Source organism: Acinonyx jubatus, chromosome A3 (assembly GCF_027475565.1).
Source record: "Acinonyx jubatus isolate Ajub_Pintada_27869175 chromosome A3, VMU_Ajub_asm_v1.0, whole genome shotgun sequence".
NCBI lineage: Eukaryota > Metazoa > Chordata > Mammalia > Carnivora > Felidae > Acinonyx > Acinonyx jubatus.
Genome location: NC_069388.1, coordinates 100,779,928 through 100,795,052, shown reverse-complemented (window position 1 = coordinate 100,795,052; position 15,125 = coordinate 100,779,928). Strand labels below are relative to the sequence as shown.

The following is a 15,125-nucleotide window of genomic DNA, read 5'->3' as shown; positions in this document are numbered from 1 at the left end:
TTATTGGGGGTGATAAACATGTTCTGGAATTAGTTGGGATTATTGTACAACTTTGTGAATATACTATAAACCAAATTAATAGGTTGAATTTTAAAAGGTTGAATTTTATGGTGTGTGAATACTATCTTGAAAAAGATTGCTATTAAAAAAGCCCACACGGGGCACCTGGGTGGCTCAGTCGGTTAAGCGGCCGACTTCGGCTCAGGTCACGATCTCACGGTCTGTGAGTTCGAGCCCCACATCGGGCTCTGTGCTGACAGCTCAGAGCCTGGAGCCTGTTTCAGATTCTGTGTCTCCCTCTCTCTGACCCTCCCCCGTTCATGCTCTGTCTCTCTCTGTCTCAAAAATAAATAAACGTTAAAAAAAAATTAAAAAGGAAAAAAAAAGCCCACAAATTTTGGGGTGCCTGGGTGGCTCAGTCGGTTAAGTGACTGACTTTGGCTCAGGTCATGATTTCGCGGTTCATGAGTTCAAGCCCCGCATCAGGCTCTGTGCTGACAGCTCAGAGCCTGGAGCCTGCTTTGGATTCTGTGAGTCCCTCTCTCTCTCTGTCCCTCCCCTGCTCATGCTCTGTCTCTCTCAAAAATAAATAAACATTAAAAAAAAAAAAACCTCACAAATTTTAAAAAGCTAGCTCGTTCCCTCCTTCATCCATTCAGTCTGTCAGTCAGACGTTTATTGAGCATCTATAAAGTGCTAGGTAGTGTTTTAAGTGCTGGGATTACCTGTATCAGTGAACGAAACAGACAAAATTCCCGGCCCTTGTGAAGGTGATAAATTAGAAGAGAGCACAAGCAGAAAATTTTAGTTCAAGTGTTAGAAAGAGGATCTGGAAGAAGTAAAATGTTTGCAAGTAAGTGTGTTGTCAAAAATTGGTGGGAAATTTCATAACAGAGTCTCTGTTGGGCCCAGAAAAAAACAAAAACAAAAAACAAAAACAATCCTCCTAGCGTTCCTGAAAATTATAGTCATGTTCTCAGACTTCAGAAAGCATGGAAATCTCTGGAAAGTCTGAATAAGAATGGAGATTGCCCAGAATTCTGTCTGGTTCCTTAGGCCTCTACATTTAATTACACTTTTCATTACAGAGAATTTATTTAAAAAATTTTTTAATGTTTATTTATTTTTGAGAGAGAGATAGAATGTGAGTAGGGGAGGCAAGGAGAGAGAGGGAGATGCAGAATCTGAAGCAGGCTCCAGGCTGCTCAGAGCTCAGATGCAGGGCTCAGAGCCTGATGCAGGGCTCAAACTCATAAATGGTGAGATCATGACCTGAGCTGAAGTTGGACTCTTAACCAACTGAGCCACCCAGGCGCCCTCATTATGGAGAATTTAAAACAAATACAAAGGTAGGCTAGAATGGGAAACACCCATCCAGCCCCAGTGACAACTCTGGAAGACCAACTGCAATAAGGGCTGAAGGGCCTTTCACCAAGGTTCTCAACCTCATCACAATGGACACTTTAGGCACTATAATTCTTTGCAGGGGTGTGGGGAGGTCCCAGGCACTGTAATGTGTTTATCACCATCCTGGCATCTACCCACTAGATAACCAGTGGCATCCCAACCCTCAGTCATGGAAATCAAAAATGTCTCCAGACGTTGTCATATGTCTCCTGGACGAAAAAAAATCACTCTTGGTTAAGAACCATCACTTTATTTTTAAAATTAATGTATTACTATTTTCTTGATTGAAGTATAGTTGACACACAGTGTTACATTAGTTTCAGGTGTATGACATAGTGATTCAACAGTTTTATACATTATGCTGTGCTCACCACAAGTGTAGCTCCCATGTGTCACCAGGCATTGCTATTACAATACCATTGACTACATTTTCTATGCTGTACTTTTCATCCCCCTGACTTATTCCACAACTGGAAGTCTGTACCTCCCACTCCCCTTCCTCCATTTTGCCCATCCCCCACCCCCTCAGCTCTGGCAACCATCAGGTTTTTTTCTGTACTTATGAGTTTGTTTCTGCTTTTTTTTTTTTTTTAGATTCCACATATAGGTGAAATCATATGGTATTTGTCTTTCTTTGTTTGACTTATTTCACTTAGCACAATACCCTCTACATCCATCCGTGTTGTCACAAATAGTAAGATCTCATTATTTTTTATGGTTGAGTAACATTTCATTGTGTATAACATCTTTTTAAAAAATTTTTAATGTTTATTTATTTTGAGAGAGAGAGCGAGCAAGTGAGCAGGAGAGAGGCAGAGAGGATCCCAAGCTGGCTCCACACTGTCAGCATAGAGCCCAATGTGGGGCTCGAACCCACAGACTGTGAGATCATGACCTGAGCCGAAATCAAGAGTCGGATGCTCAACCAACTGAACCCCCTAGGTGTCCCTATACCACATCTTATTTATTCATTCATCTCTCAGTGGACACCTAGGTTGTTTCCATATCTTTGCTACTGTAAATAATACTGCAGTAAATACAGGTACATATTATATCTCTTCTAATGGGTCTTGTTTGTTTTCTTTGGATAAATACCTAGTAGTGGAATTATTGGATCACATAGTATTTCTAATTATTGAGGAGCCTCCATACTGTTTTCCACAGTGGCAACGCCAATTTAGATTCCTACCCAACACGCACAAGGGAAGAACCATTGCTTTAGATGATATTCTAAGTCATGTTTTTTCTGACTCTTGGCCTGTCCCCAGTGGATTAGCCATCGGTTCTGTTACTTAGAAAACTACTGACTCTTTGGGCTGCAGACTGAGAACAAATTGTAGTTAATGATTCAGCATACTGGACACATAGTAAGGACCCTTTCTCTGAGGAGACTGATTGGAGTCAAGGTGCTGGTCCACCCTGTGTGGTCCACATTGCCTCCTGAACCCACAGTCATACTGAACATGGCACTACATCCACCATCCTACATTGGACACAAAGTTGAGGACCCTGCTTCTGATGCAGAAGCCTCCACTACATGCAAGACTTATGACTTCTGCCAAAAGTTGGCCCCTTTATTTAACAGTGAAGGAATCCACAGGACAGGGGCATTGGCTCTACCCATTCTTGATGGATTGCCTACATTGGACCTTTGACTCTCGTTTTTTTTGGCTTCCAACAGTGCTTCACCATTGTTACACTTTTTTAGGTTATGATGTTGCTGGTCCAGTCTCATTAGCTGACTCTAGGCATACCATTGTGGTGTTTGAAACCAGACTATCATGTATTTGGCTTTCTGGATCATTTGCAGGTTGACAGTGGTGCACCTTTTGTAACAAAGCCTGCAAAGCCACCCAACAAGGGACTGAGAGTCCAAGTATTCAATGAATCTATATGCTCTCTATCATCCACAGGCTTCTGGTATTGTTGAGCTTTGAAACACTCTCCTCGGAAATCAACTCACAAAAATTTCAGACTCTACCTCTCTCATCTCCTCCTTGTCTAAATACCTTAGTAAGGCAGTTTGGTCACTGATGTTTTTGTAGTATGTCAGCTTGGCTAGACTAAACCATATTTCTGAATTCCCATAGCTCAGTGTTGGCCTCCTCTGATGGCAGATTGGATACTCATCAATGTCATAGCATACCAGCCTTTGTGAGGGAAAAGCCATTCTGTTGAACCCAGGCATGGACTCCATTACCCACTATGGCCAAGCCATCTCATACGTGGACTATTCCATGTACACTCTTCTCACTTGTACATGGGCCTATTGAGCACTGGCATCACCACCTGATTAAATTTGTGAAAATCTATCATCTGAATTTTGTGCAGGCCAAACATATAAGTTAAATGAAAATATGTTGGGGATCACCAGGTCTGCATCTTTTGAGCTTTGGATGGTGGTGGTTCTGGATGGTGGTAGCAAGAGATAGGGATTCCCCCAGGGATAGGGCATTGATTTTTGGTTGAGTATTTAAGGTAGAGGTGGGGAGGAGCAGTTCTAGAATCTTTCACTTGGCCTGTCCCATCACAATAGGCTTTATTCTTTGGGTCAGGAAAGAAATGTGGGGATTTCACCAGCTGGGAAATATATCTGATGTGACTGGGGAAATAACCACAAGATTAGTTCAAGGTCTCACCTGGCCCACTGTGAGATGGACTTCAGCCAAAACTCTATCTGCTGATCTCCATAAGCTCTTTCCTTTCCATTGGATGATGGGGCACTTAGGCTTTCCAAAGATTAGGTTCAGATATGAGGCAATATCCACAATATGGCAGCTAGTGGGATGAGCACAGCTTTAAAAATGACCAGAATCTGATTCTTGGCCTCACTTTTTTCCAGTTTTTTTTTGGGGGGGGGGTGGGGAGGGCAAGGGGAGGAGGAGAAGAGGCAAGGTTTTTAAGCTCTCTGAGCCTGTTTGCTTATCAGTAAGATGGAGCTAAAAATACTCATCAGATTGTTGTGAGGATATGGCAAGATCACTTACATCAAGTGTTTTAAGTGCTGCCTAGAATGTAGTCTAATGACCATGAATACCATTTACTTCTTTTTTTTAAATGTGTTTTTAAGTTTATATTTTGAGAGAGAGAGAGTGAGAGAGCCGGAGAGGTAGAGATAGAGGGAGAGAGAGAGAATCCCAAGCAGGCTCTGCACTGTCAGTATGGAGCCTGATATGGGGCTCAAACTCACCAACTGTGAGATCATGACCTGAGCTGAAATCAAGAGTCAGACACTTTAACCAACTGAGCCACCCAGGCGCCCCCATTTACTTCTTTTGGAAGGAGAGTGCAAACCTGAGTTGTTATCATTCCGTCATCAATATTTTGATAACTTACATTCCATAGCATTTTGATTTTTCTAATTTAATTTCAAAGGTTTTACATCACTTAATTATTCATAATATTTCTTGAAAGTAGATTTGAGCTGGTACAAACTCCCCTTGAGATTTTAGATACTTAGACCCAGAGAATATAGATGATTTGCTCCTTATTTTCACACAATGAGCCATACAATTTAACTTACATTTTGAAAATACATTTGTACTCCTATCCTAGAACTTAATTTAGCAAGTTATTTCTTTTAAAAATTGGTGAGAGGGGCGCCTGGGTGGCTCAGTCAGTTAAGCGTCCGACTTCAGCTCAGGTCACAATCTCACGGTCCGTGAGTTCGAGCCCCGCGTCGGGCTCTGGGCTGATGGCTCAGAGCCTGGAGCCTGCTTCCGGTTCTGTGTCTCCCTCTCTCTCTGCCCCTGCCCCGTTCATGCTCTGTCTCTCTCTGTCTCAAAAATAAATAAAACGTTAAAAAAAAAATTAAAAATTAAAAAAAAAAGTTGGTGAGAGTGTAAGAAATTTTGCTCCAACCAGAGCTACTAGGAGTATAAACTGGGAAAGCATGTCTGCAAGATTTAATACAACCAAGAAAAATACCAGTAACTTTAATGCAGCAGTTCATCGTCTAGAAATTCATGTATTTTGTCCTTTTTGTAACTTAAGTTACTTACATGGATCTTTCACTTTTAGCCTTTATTTTTCTCTAACATGAGCATTTAGGGCTATAATATCTAGACAGTGTTTGTGATGTGGTAGCATTATCATTGTTTTTCATTTCTGCATCCTAAATGATTTCCACTTCTTCTTTGACACATGAATATTGAGAAGTTACTTCATGAGGAGATGCCTGGCTGGCTTAGGGGGTAGAGTCTGTGACTTGATCTCAGGGTGGTGAGTTTGAGCCCCATGTTGAACATGGAGCATACTTAAAAATAAAATAGAAGTTATTTCATGAATTTGCAAATATGGCGTTTTTCTACTTTTCTTTTGGTTAACACTTTCTAACTTAATTGAATTATGGTCAAGGAGTGACACCAATCCTTTGAGATTTGGTGAACAATGTTACGTGGGATCTTTTTTCGTAAAAGCTCGATGTGAAATTCAAAACAATGTGTGCTCCACAACTGTTGTTCCATTTTTGCCCCAAAGATAATGCCTTTGGCTGCCAAGTTTAGTCAATATAGTAACATCTTGATCAAAATATTACAGAAAGTGATGTGTAAAATATCCCATAGATAGTAGCATTGTGAATTCCTGCTTGTAGTTCTGCCCATTTTTTATTTATATACAGTATTTTATGCTATTCAGTTAGGTTCACAGAAGTTTGTATTTATTTCATGTTCTGGTGAATTAAACCTTTTATCATAATGGAGTGATCCTCTTTAGTAATGCTTTTTTGCCTTAAATTCTATTTGGTCTGATAATAACATAGCCACATCTGCTTTCTTTTCCTTAGTTTGTCTAAATACATCCTTTTGCATTCCTTTACTATAAATCTTTTAAGTGAAAAATTTCAGTTATTTATATTATGTATATTCTATTATAATTTACATGATAATCAGTGACCCGTTTGGAATACTTCGGTCATCTTCTTTTGTGCTTTATATTTTGCCTTTTCTTCTAGTTCTATTCATCTTTGGCTTCTTTTGTACTGGTGAAATACTGTTATAGAATTCCTTTTTTTTTCCTTTGTACAAGTGTGGGATTTCTATTTCTAGTCTAATAATTTTTACCTTAGGTATTTTGACATTCACAATTAACTTATTAAAGTCCAAAATTAGTGAATAGCTTTACCATCCTTCACATCATGCAAGGATATTTGAATACACTAACCTCACATCCTCTCCCCCTTATTTTGTTGTTCATCTTGTTATTTTAAGCCTGGCAGACATTTTTATTATGTTTCGCACCACAAGTGTTCTTCATTCTTTCCTTCGATCTTTTTTCTGGATTGCTTTCCATCTGTACTGCAGCTCTGTTGGAGGCAGACCCTCTACTTTGTTAGCTTGGAATGTCTTCATTTTGCTTTCATTCTTCAAGGGTACTTTTATTGATTACAAAATTCCAAGTTGACAGTCTGTGAAAAAAAAAGCATTAACAGGGTGGCTCAAGACCCCTATCTTTAGAAAGGACTGCTTACGAGGATGGCCTGCGGCTGGCATGTGGGCCCTTGGATTTCAGAAGTGTTCCCATCATTCCCTGACTGACAAGAATGGCTTACTGTGTCGAAACTGTACCATTTGGTCTATGTTGAACATCTGCTCTCCTACTGGGAGTCTGGAATTTTGATCTGTGCTAGACAGAGGTGCCTACGTTCCCAGTTCCCAGTACAAATCTTACGCCCCGAGCCTCTAATGAGCTTCCCTGGTGGACAACATTTTACACATGTTGTCACAACTCTGCTGGAAGAATCGAGCGTGTCCTGTGTGACTCCCCTGGGAGAGGACTCTTGGAAGCTTGCACCTGGTTTCCTTTGGACTGTGCCCCACGCACCATTTCCTTTTTTGTTGTTTGTTTTTGTTTGTTTGTTTGCTTGTTTTTTGTTTTGCTTTATGTCTTTTTACTATAATGAATGAGTCCGACTATACGCTGAGTCCTGTGAGACCTCCTGGTGAATTGCTGAACCTGAAGGAGCCCTGACACACCGTCATTTCACCTCAGAGCACTGGGTATATTCCATCATTTTCTGGCTTCCGATCTTGCTGGTGAGAAGTCAGCTGAAAGTCTAGATGCTATCCTGATACTCTCAGCTCAAGCACAGTGGCTGTCATACGGTGGGAACTCAAATACTTGCCCAAAAATGGTGAAGGAAGGGATTCTACAAGAAGAGGCCTTAGAATGTTAAATACCCAGAGACGTTCCTGTTCATCATAACTTGTGACCCAGGCTGCCTGAAGGATTACTCGGGCCTGGAATTGAAGCTTTCTCCAGGAAGAAAGATTCTTTACAACACATAAATAGGGGCACCTGGGTGGCTGAGTCGGTTAAACGTCCAACTTTGGCTCAGGTCATGATCTCATGGTTCGTGAGTCCAAGCCCCGTGTCGTGCTCTGTGCTGACAGCTCAGAGCCTGGAGCTGCTTCGGATTCTGTGTCTCCCTCTCCCTCTGCCCCTCCCTGCTTGTGCTCTGTCTCTCTGCCTCTCAAAAATAAACAGTGAAAAAAAAATTTTTTTTAAATACAATACATCAATACATATATACATACAAAAAATTATTTTAGAGGAACTTGGGCAGCTCTGAGGCACCTGTGGGGGTCTGCTGGACTCACAGGTCAATTGTGGGAGGCACAGGCTGAGAGCCTTAGAGGCTGAGGGTCAAGGATTCCTAAGATACCTGTGATGCAGCAAGTGGAGTTTAAGGGCCAACAGGTGGAAGAAGTTGGAGGTCCCTGCTTAGTTTTAGGTGAGAAAGAGCAAGTCTCTTGTTTGGAATGGCTGGGAAGGAAGGTACAATAAATGCAAAATCTGCAGGACGGGGTCAAAAAGTGGGCCAAGTCGGTCTTGGAGAGAGGCTAGGAGGCTTGTGGAAGTAACCCCTTTCATTGCTTCCAAGGTCTCTTGCCCCAGTCCATCCTGAGGGAGGAAAGGAGTACCAGAAATGAGTACAGATTCCCAGAGCTTGTGTTCCAAAAGGGAGCTCAACATTATGTTGCATATGACTGCAATTCTCTGTAAACACTTTTAGTTGGTCTACTCCTGCTCTTCACCCTGCAAGATTTTTTTTTTTTTTAACCTAACCCAGACTTGCTCTCAGGGGTCCTAATTCCACCCCAAGGCATTTTTGACAACAACCAGAGGTTGGGAGAGTTATACCCTGGGGCAAGATTGTAAATGGCCCCTGATCGGGATGCAAAACAGCCATTTGCCAGATCAGACTGCGTACTGCATTCCTGATAGCCTGTTAAGCTCAACCAAGAAACATCTGGATACCTCTCAGGCAAAGCCGTGATAACCAACCACTGGGGCTACCCTTTGGTTGTGTTTACAGTTGTCTACTTGCCTTCTGCTAGGATATATCTGGTTTGTGCAGGAACCAGATGTGATTTAAAAGGGGGTATGATAGGCACCTCTACCTGCACATTCTTTCATCTTTATGGGTGACGCTAATTTGTTAGGCCAATCCCCCCTGGGATGGAATATGGTTTTTGACATACTATTTTGGTCGGGGAGGCAGTTTCAGAGGCTTCCACTTGACTTTTCCCCCTACAGTGGTTCTTCCCCACAGGCTGAGGACCATATGGGGTTATTCTGATTGGGAAACATGTCCATTCCAGTGATCTATTTGTGGATCAGGGAAATGAGCATCAGGTGGATCTATGGGCACAGTGGGTCCACTATGACTTGGCCTGGCCCAGGATGCCATGTATGAGCTGGGCTCCATAATGATGATACTTCAGGTCTCTGCTTCTCAGTGTTAACTCATCCTGTGTCCAACAGGCCTTGAAATATCTGGTTATTCTCCTTTCTTCTGAGGTCCCTTTAGAGGTCCATTTGGAGAGGGACCATCACTACCATATACATTTGCCATGACATTGTAGGATCCTTCCTTATGCAGCTCAGCCTCCCTTCAGTCAGAGGTCTGATGGGCAACTGATCATAATTTTTTACTGGGATGGCTGCCTTGAGCCTTTATCATCCATCTGATTCCCTCTAGTTGTATAAATTAAGCTATATCTTGCCCCCTAGGAATACTATGTTCTAATACCATCTCCATAATTCTCTATGGGAACAGACTCCTCTGGCTGCTGTGAATTACAACTGTTCTTGTCATGTATTATAGTAATCTTACCCACCTTGCTGCTGCCAGTGGCGTGCCATCACTGGCCTCTATTATTTTGAGATTCTGTCATCCTCATCAGAATTAGAAGCGTACTTCTTTCTGCACGGGCATCTCCCATCAGCCCTGGCCTAGAGAGGAGCAGCCACTGGACTTTTTACCCATGCTGGTGGCCATATTCACTAGCACATTCCTTATCATTTGGGAAAAATAGAATGTTCTTCAGGTCATCTTGTGGACCACAGCCGCCTGGTGGGTTTTCTGTCCTCATTAGCCTGTCTACACCAGCATGCCCACTTCTCTGAGTCTTTTGATCCCTTCACCCACTATTTGCCATGGCAGTGCTGGCAGTTCTGTTTCATTTAGTGCAAGCCATTGCTTTTTCTAAGCTTCCATGAGCCAACCAAGTAGAGCATTAATACCACTGCCTGCTCCTTGCCAGGGTGTTACATCCTGTACCACATAGCAGTGCTCCCAATTCAATCCACTCTCCTTCATCCAACTTCACAGTTTGCCTCCCTTGATGCAACACAAGGAGAATCCAGTCCCATGTCAATTCTCCAACTCCTGCTGGACTCACTGGCCATGTCCTGCAGTTCCACTGGTGTTCGATTCCTTCTCCCACTTGGTAGGCCTGCTGTCTTCCCGCTGTGGCCAAGAGGACTGCAGCGTGGTTGCTCCAGCTGGGAGGGATCAAGACAAGGTAAGGCCTGGCTGACGGGTTTAGCGGGCAAAGAAACAATGAGCTACTTTTTCAGATTGGGCACTTTATTACTTATATAGAGAGTGAAAGTGTGAGCAGTCAGAAGTGCCAGATCCCTATGGCCCTTGTGCAGGGTGACACCAAAACAAAAGAGGCCAGATGACAGCAATGTGGATGATGGATGGCACTGTGCCAGACTGCGGCTAAGGATGCATGATGTGGCAAGAGCGGTGGTAGGCAGAATTTGAAGGTGGCCTCCAAGATTCCCACCCCCTGCCATAATGTCCTGTCTAATCCTCACCCCTTGAATGTTGGTGCCAACTCTATAAACTATAGCCAGTGTTTTATAGTCTGTGGTGGTCCTCATAGGAGGGTGAGACCTAAAGCCCCATGCCTCTCTGGAACCAGGGAGGCAGATGATAAACTGTCTCATGACAGCTCCTCAGAAGACTGCCTATCTTGCCATAGTTTAGGGGGTTAGAAGGTGTTCCTCCACGACATGCATCAGACTTCAGTTTAGCCTTGCCTACGTGGCCTATGTGGAGACATGCAAGGTTGCCAGGGCACGATAGTGGAGATGTTTTACCTCACCACCTCTGGACCTCCATATATCATGGCTAAGAATTCTTTTTAGGGACTCCTGGCTGGCTCAGTCAGGGAGCATGCAACTCTTGATCTTGGGGTTCTGAGTTTGAGCCCCACACTGGGTGTAGAGGTTACTTAAAAAACAAAATAAAAAAAAAGAGAAATATAAACCACGCCATCAAATACTATAGTTAGTTGTACTGATAAGAGCTTAGACCAAATCCTTGTTCCTTACTTTAGGCAACAATGAATGAGAATGGCCACCTCCGTAACTCCTCGTAGGACAACCAGGCTGACTTACAAGAAGATGGATTGCAACCAGGCTTCCCTTCCAGGCCCAGGCCAATTTAACATGTCATTAATTTCAGTGCCAGAAGAGGTGTTGGTTATTACACATACCCTGACTTGACTGGTCAGCAGAAAATGCAGGCAATGTGATCATCCATCACCACTGACACTGGATAGTTCGGACTGTTTATGAGTGGCAGGTGATTATATACCTGATATTAACTGTGAACAGTACTATTCACTTGGGGCAAAGGTATATTAGCTATCGTAGCCCAGCCCAACCTCAATACTGTGTCCTGCCCGTGGTTACTTAGATTCTGCTAATAGAAGGTTTGAGTCATCTCAGCAGCAGCATTTTACTTATGTGAGGTCAAGGTCTAATTCTTGCAAGACCGGGGGGTTGGGAGGGGCACCTAGGTGGCAGGTTGGGTGTCCTCCAGCTCAGGTCATGATCTCATGGTTCGAGAGCTCAAACCCCACATCAGGCTCTCTGCTGTCAGTGCAAAGCCCACTTCAGAACCTCTGTCCCCCTCTCTCTGCCCCTTTCCCTTGCTCTCTCCAAAAAATAATAAATAAATGTTAAAAAAAAAAAAAAAGACTGGGGGTTGGGATTAGCCATGTAAAGGAAATTTAAGTACCAGAAAGAACCTATAAGAGAGAATACTTTCTAGAAGAATACTTCCAAAGTGTTCAAAGAAGGAACTCTCAAGCATCTATCAGCAGGGTCAAGAGGGTGAGACAGATTCAGCAATCCAAGGGAAGTGTGTGTGTGTGTGTGTGTGTGTGTGTGTGTGTGTGTGTATTTAGGTGGAAGAGGGAGATCAGCAATAATAAGATAAGCCTAAGTAGAACCATAAGTGTCCTGAAAATTAATTTTTTTGATGTGTTGGGCAAAGATTCTCTACTTTTATAACTTAAGGTGTCCACTAGAATGGGTGTCCTGCAGTTAGGGCACAGGCAGTGGGGACCATGTGGTACAAAGGTTACTCCAAGATGACAGAACAAACCAGGTGTTCTGCGGGCAGGAACCAAGAGGTCTAAGGTATTCCTTCCCACCAGCCCAGGTGGTTGCTCTTCTTTCATGGTCACGTGATTGGTATATCCAGTTCCTGCAATCCATTGGCTACTGTCCATGAATCAATAAAGATATAGCAAGGCACATTTTGGAGGGTTTACTCAGGACAAGCACGCCTGATTCCAACTCTGTTCACTGGGAAGAGTTCTCTTTTTCGTGCAAAGTTTTAAACAGCTGTTTTCTGTGGCTGCACAGCTGCAGGGGCCAAGCACATTCCACTGGTCTTTAACTTGGCTGATCCATCTGTGAACCAGGCCCAGGCATCCTCAGAGACCTTGGTGGACTAGTGCCCCCAAGAAGCTGGAGGCGATGGCCCAAACCTTCCCTCTGGGATTGCCGCATCTGGGGATGTCTGGCCACATTTTTATGCAGCAACCTGACTCGTTTGATGCCTGGAGGCTCTAGTCAGCAGAGCAGTTAGTCACTGACTTTTATAGTTTCAAAGGCTTACTGGGACTAACTGGTCAGAGGGGGAGGGCAGGGTGGACAGCCCACAGGAAGGTGGTCAGAAGCACTCCTGCCTGTGTCAGCTCTTCCGTCAGTGCGGTGGTCTCTTCCCCATGTCCTGCACTACCTCACCCACACCACCGGCCTGGGCTGGGGCGCCTGGTGGGTCCCGCATGGGTACTGCTCCCCCTGGCCCTGTCTTCACTGTAGCGTTTTCCCCACAGGGCTTCTTACCATCAAGAGAAGTTCTACACACACTTGAAACGCTGCGTGTCCCCACACCATTGAGGGTGCATGACCCGGGGTGAAATTGTGCCCGTGGGCCAAGGTCATTCTTGGAAGGGGACTCAGCACTGAGCTACCAGCAGTTAAAACCCTGGCAGCTTGAGGAATGACCACCTTGGTCCTCATGGGGGATTTGGGGAGGCATCCACAGGTCTACTCTGCACCCTAAAGTCATTGTGTTCACACTGCCACTACAGCTGAGACTCCAGTAGGCGGTCACACCATTCTGGGAAGCTGTCTGCTTCTAGGAGATATGGCATGTGGTAACATCAGGGAATTTCGTGATTTGGGCCTACTGCCCACATTTTTTTGTCATAAAATAGTATCCCATGGCCAAATAATTTGTGAGACACCACTGTAATTGAATAAGCGTTTGTAAATCTATGAACAGCAGTGTTGACAGAAGTGCCGTGGGCACGTAGGCAAATCCACACCCAGAATATGTTTGCGTTCCCTTGCCTTCATTCCCCACCACCATTTGCCTTTTACACTCACCAAACGGGAGGTAAATGCAGATGTGGTAAAAATCGTTAGTCCTGCCTCTTTCAAATCTTTATGGAACTCATTTCTGCACTGTTCCACAAGCACAGAATTCTTAGGTATTATCTTGGCTATAGGAGGCCTGTTCAAGGAAGGAATTTGGCCATTCTTACCATAATAGACCTATTCCTCTGGTAAGGGAAGGAAGGCTGGCAAAATAACCACACGGTGTGTCTGGGATCCCACTTGACTTTCTGTGAGATGGACTCTGGCCAACACTTATCCTCATACTGACCTCTAATCATCTCTCCAAAGAATCACAGTATTCCAGGGATTAGGCCCAGATAAGCACCCGTATCTACAAATGTGGCTTTCAGGAAAATGAGCACAGACTGAGATTAAAGCACCTGATTCCTGATCCTCTCTTTTGCTAGGCGTATATCCTCTCTTTTGCTAGGCGTATATTGGGCAAAATCCTTAAACTCCCTGAGCCTGTTTGCTCATCCATAAATTAAAGCCAAAAATATTCTTCTGATTGTTTCTTGTTTGTGCTGATGTGATAAGATTACACACCAAGTGCTTTACACGCTGCCTAGAATACAGCCTAACATCCGTCAATACTATCGGCTTCTACTTCTTCTGGAAAATGTAAAGAAGAATAGAAATATGTATGACTATCAGTATTTTAATAGCTCACTTTATGCATTTTAATTATTTCTCATTTATTTCCAATTTTTGTTGTTTCTTAACAACATAGAATCTAGGGATAGAAATTTAGGACTAGGTCAATCATCAGGTTGAATGGATATTCTTATATGACAGACTGGATACTAAGGCCCAGAGAATCAGATGATTTGATCCTTATTTTCAAATAATTGAGTTGTAAGAGTTATCTTTTACTTCTTTTAAAAAATATCTTTGGGGCATCTGGGTGGCCCAGTCGTTTAAGCATCTGACTTCGGTTCATGTCATGATCTCACGGTCCGTGAGTTCCAGCCCCACATCGAGCTCTGTGCTCACAGCTCAGAGCTTGGAGCCAGCTTCAGATTCTGTGTTTCCCTCTCTTTCTGCCTCTCTCTCTCTCAAAAATAAATAAACATTAAATAAGTTTTTTAAAATACCTTTTTACTTAACATCTAATCTGTACCCCTAGTCTAGGATTTAATTTGGAAAAGATTTTTTAAAGTCTTAAGACTGTAGAAAATGTGTGCTGTAACCATAGCTTGTAGGAATGTGAGTTGGTAAAGCATTTCTTTAGCTATTAAGACTAGCTAAAACACTGATTTCTGGACTCTACTCTTAGTTTACGATCCAGTAGAATTGGGGTGGAGCCAAATAATTTGCATTTCTGACAAGTTCCCAGATGATGCTGATCCTGATGCTGCTGGTCCACAGACCACACTTTGAGAACTACTGATGTAGAGTATTCTGGTAATATTTAATTAAAGCCAGAAAAATATTCATAAACTTTGACCCAGGATAAATGAAGATGAGCAGCCTGTGTGCCAACACCTGCCTTGGATGCTCCCCATCTGACCCCAAGGGCCTGCCACAGCCCCTCCTAGTCACGCGGGGCAATCTCCTCCCCGCCCCCCCCCACTCCCCCCCCCCCCCCCCCCAGGAAGCACAGTGGAGGCATGATTCAGTGGGCAGGGAGCAGCCCCAGGTTTTCAGGGTGCAGCTGAGGCAGCAGAGAGGAAAGGCATTTGGGATCACGCCCCAGCCCCTACTAAAGTGTTTCCCATTGC

General features: G+C 43.6%; 1 protein-coding gene and 1 long non-coding RNA gene across 2 annotated transcripts in view; one reads left to right on the top strand and one right to left on the bottom strand.

Annotated features, from left to right (window-relative positions):
• CHCHD5 (coiled-coil-helix-coiled-coil-helix domain containing 5) overlaps nt 1–15,125 on the top strand; it is a 43,753-nt gene that overhangs the window by 20,414 nt on the left and 8,214 nt on the right. The gene's annotated exons all lie outside the window — the stretch shown is intronic.
• Nucleotides 5,233–15,125, bottom strand: part of LOC113592521 (uncharacterized) — a 32,341-nt gene continuing 22,448 nt past the window's right edge. Inside the window, exon 5 of the long non-coding RNA XR_003412436.2 lies at nt 5,233–10,197. This is a non-coding gene — a long non-coding RNA (uncharacterized LOC113592521). The remainder of the gene's footprint in view (nt 10,198–15,125) is intronic.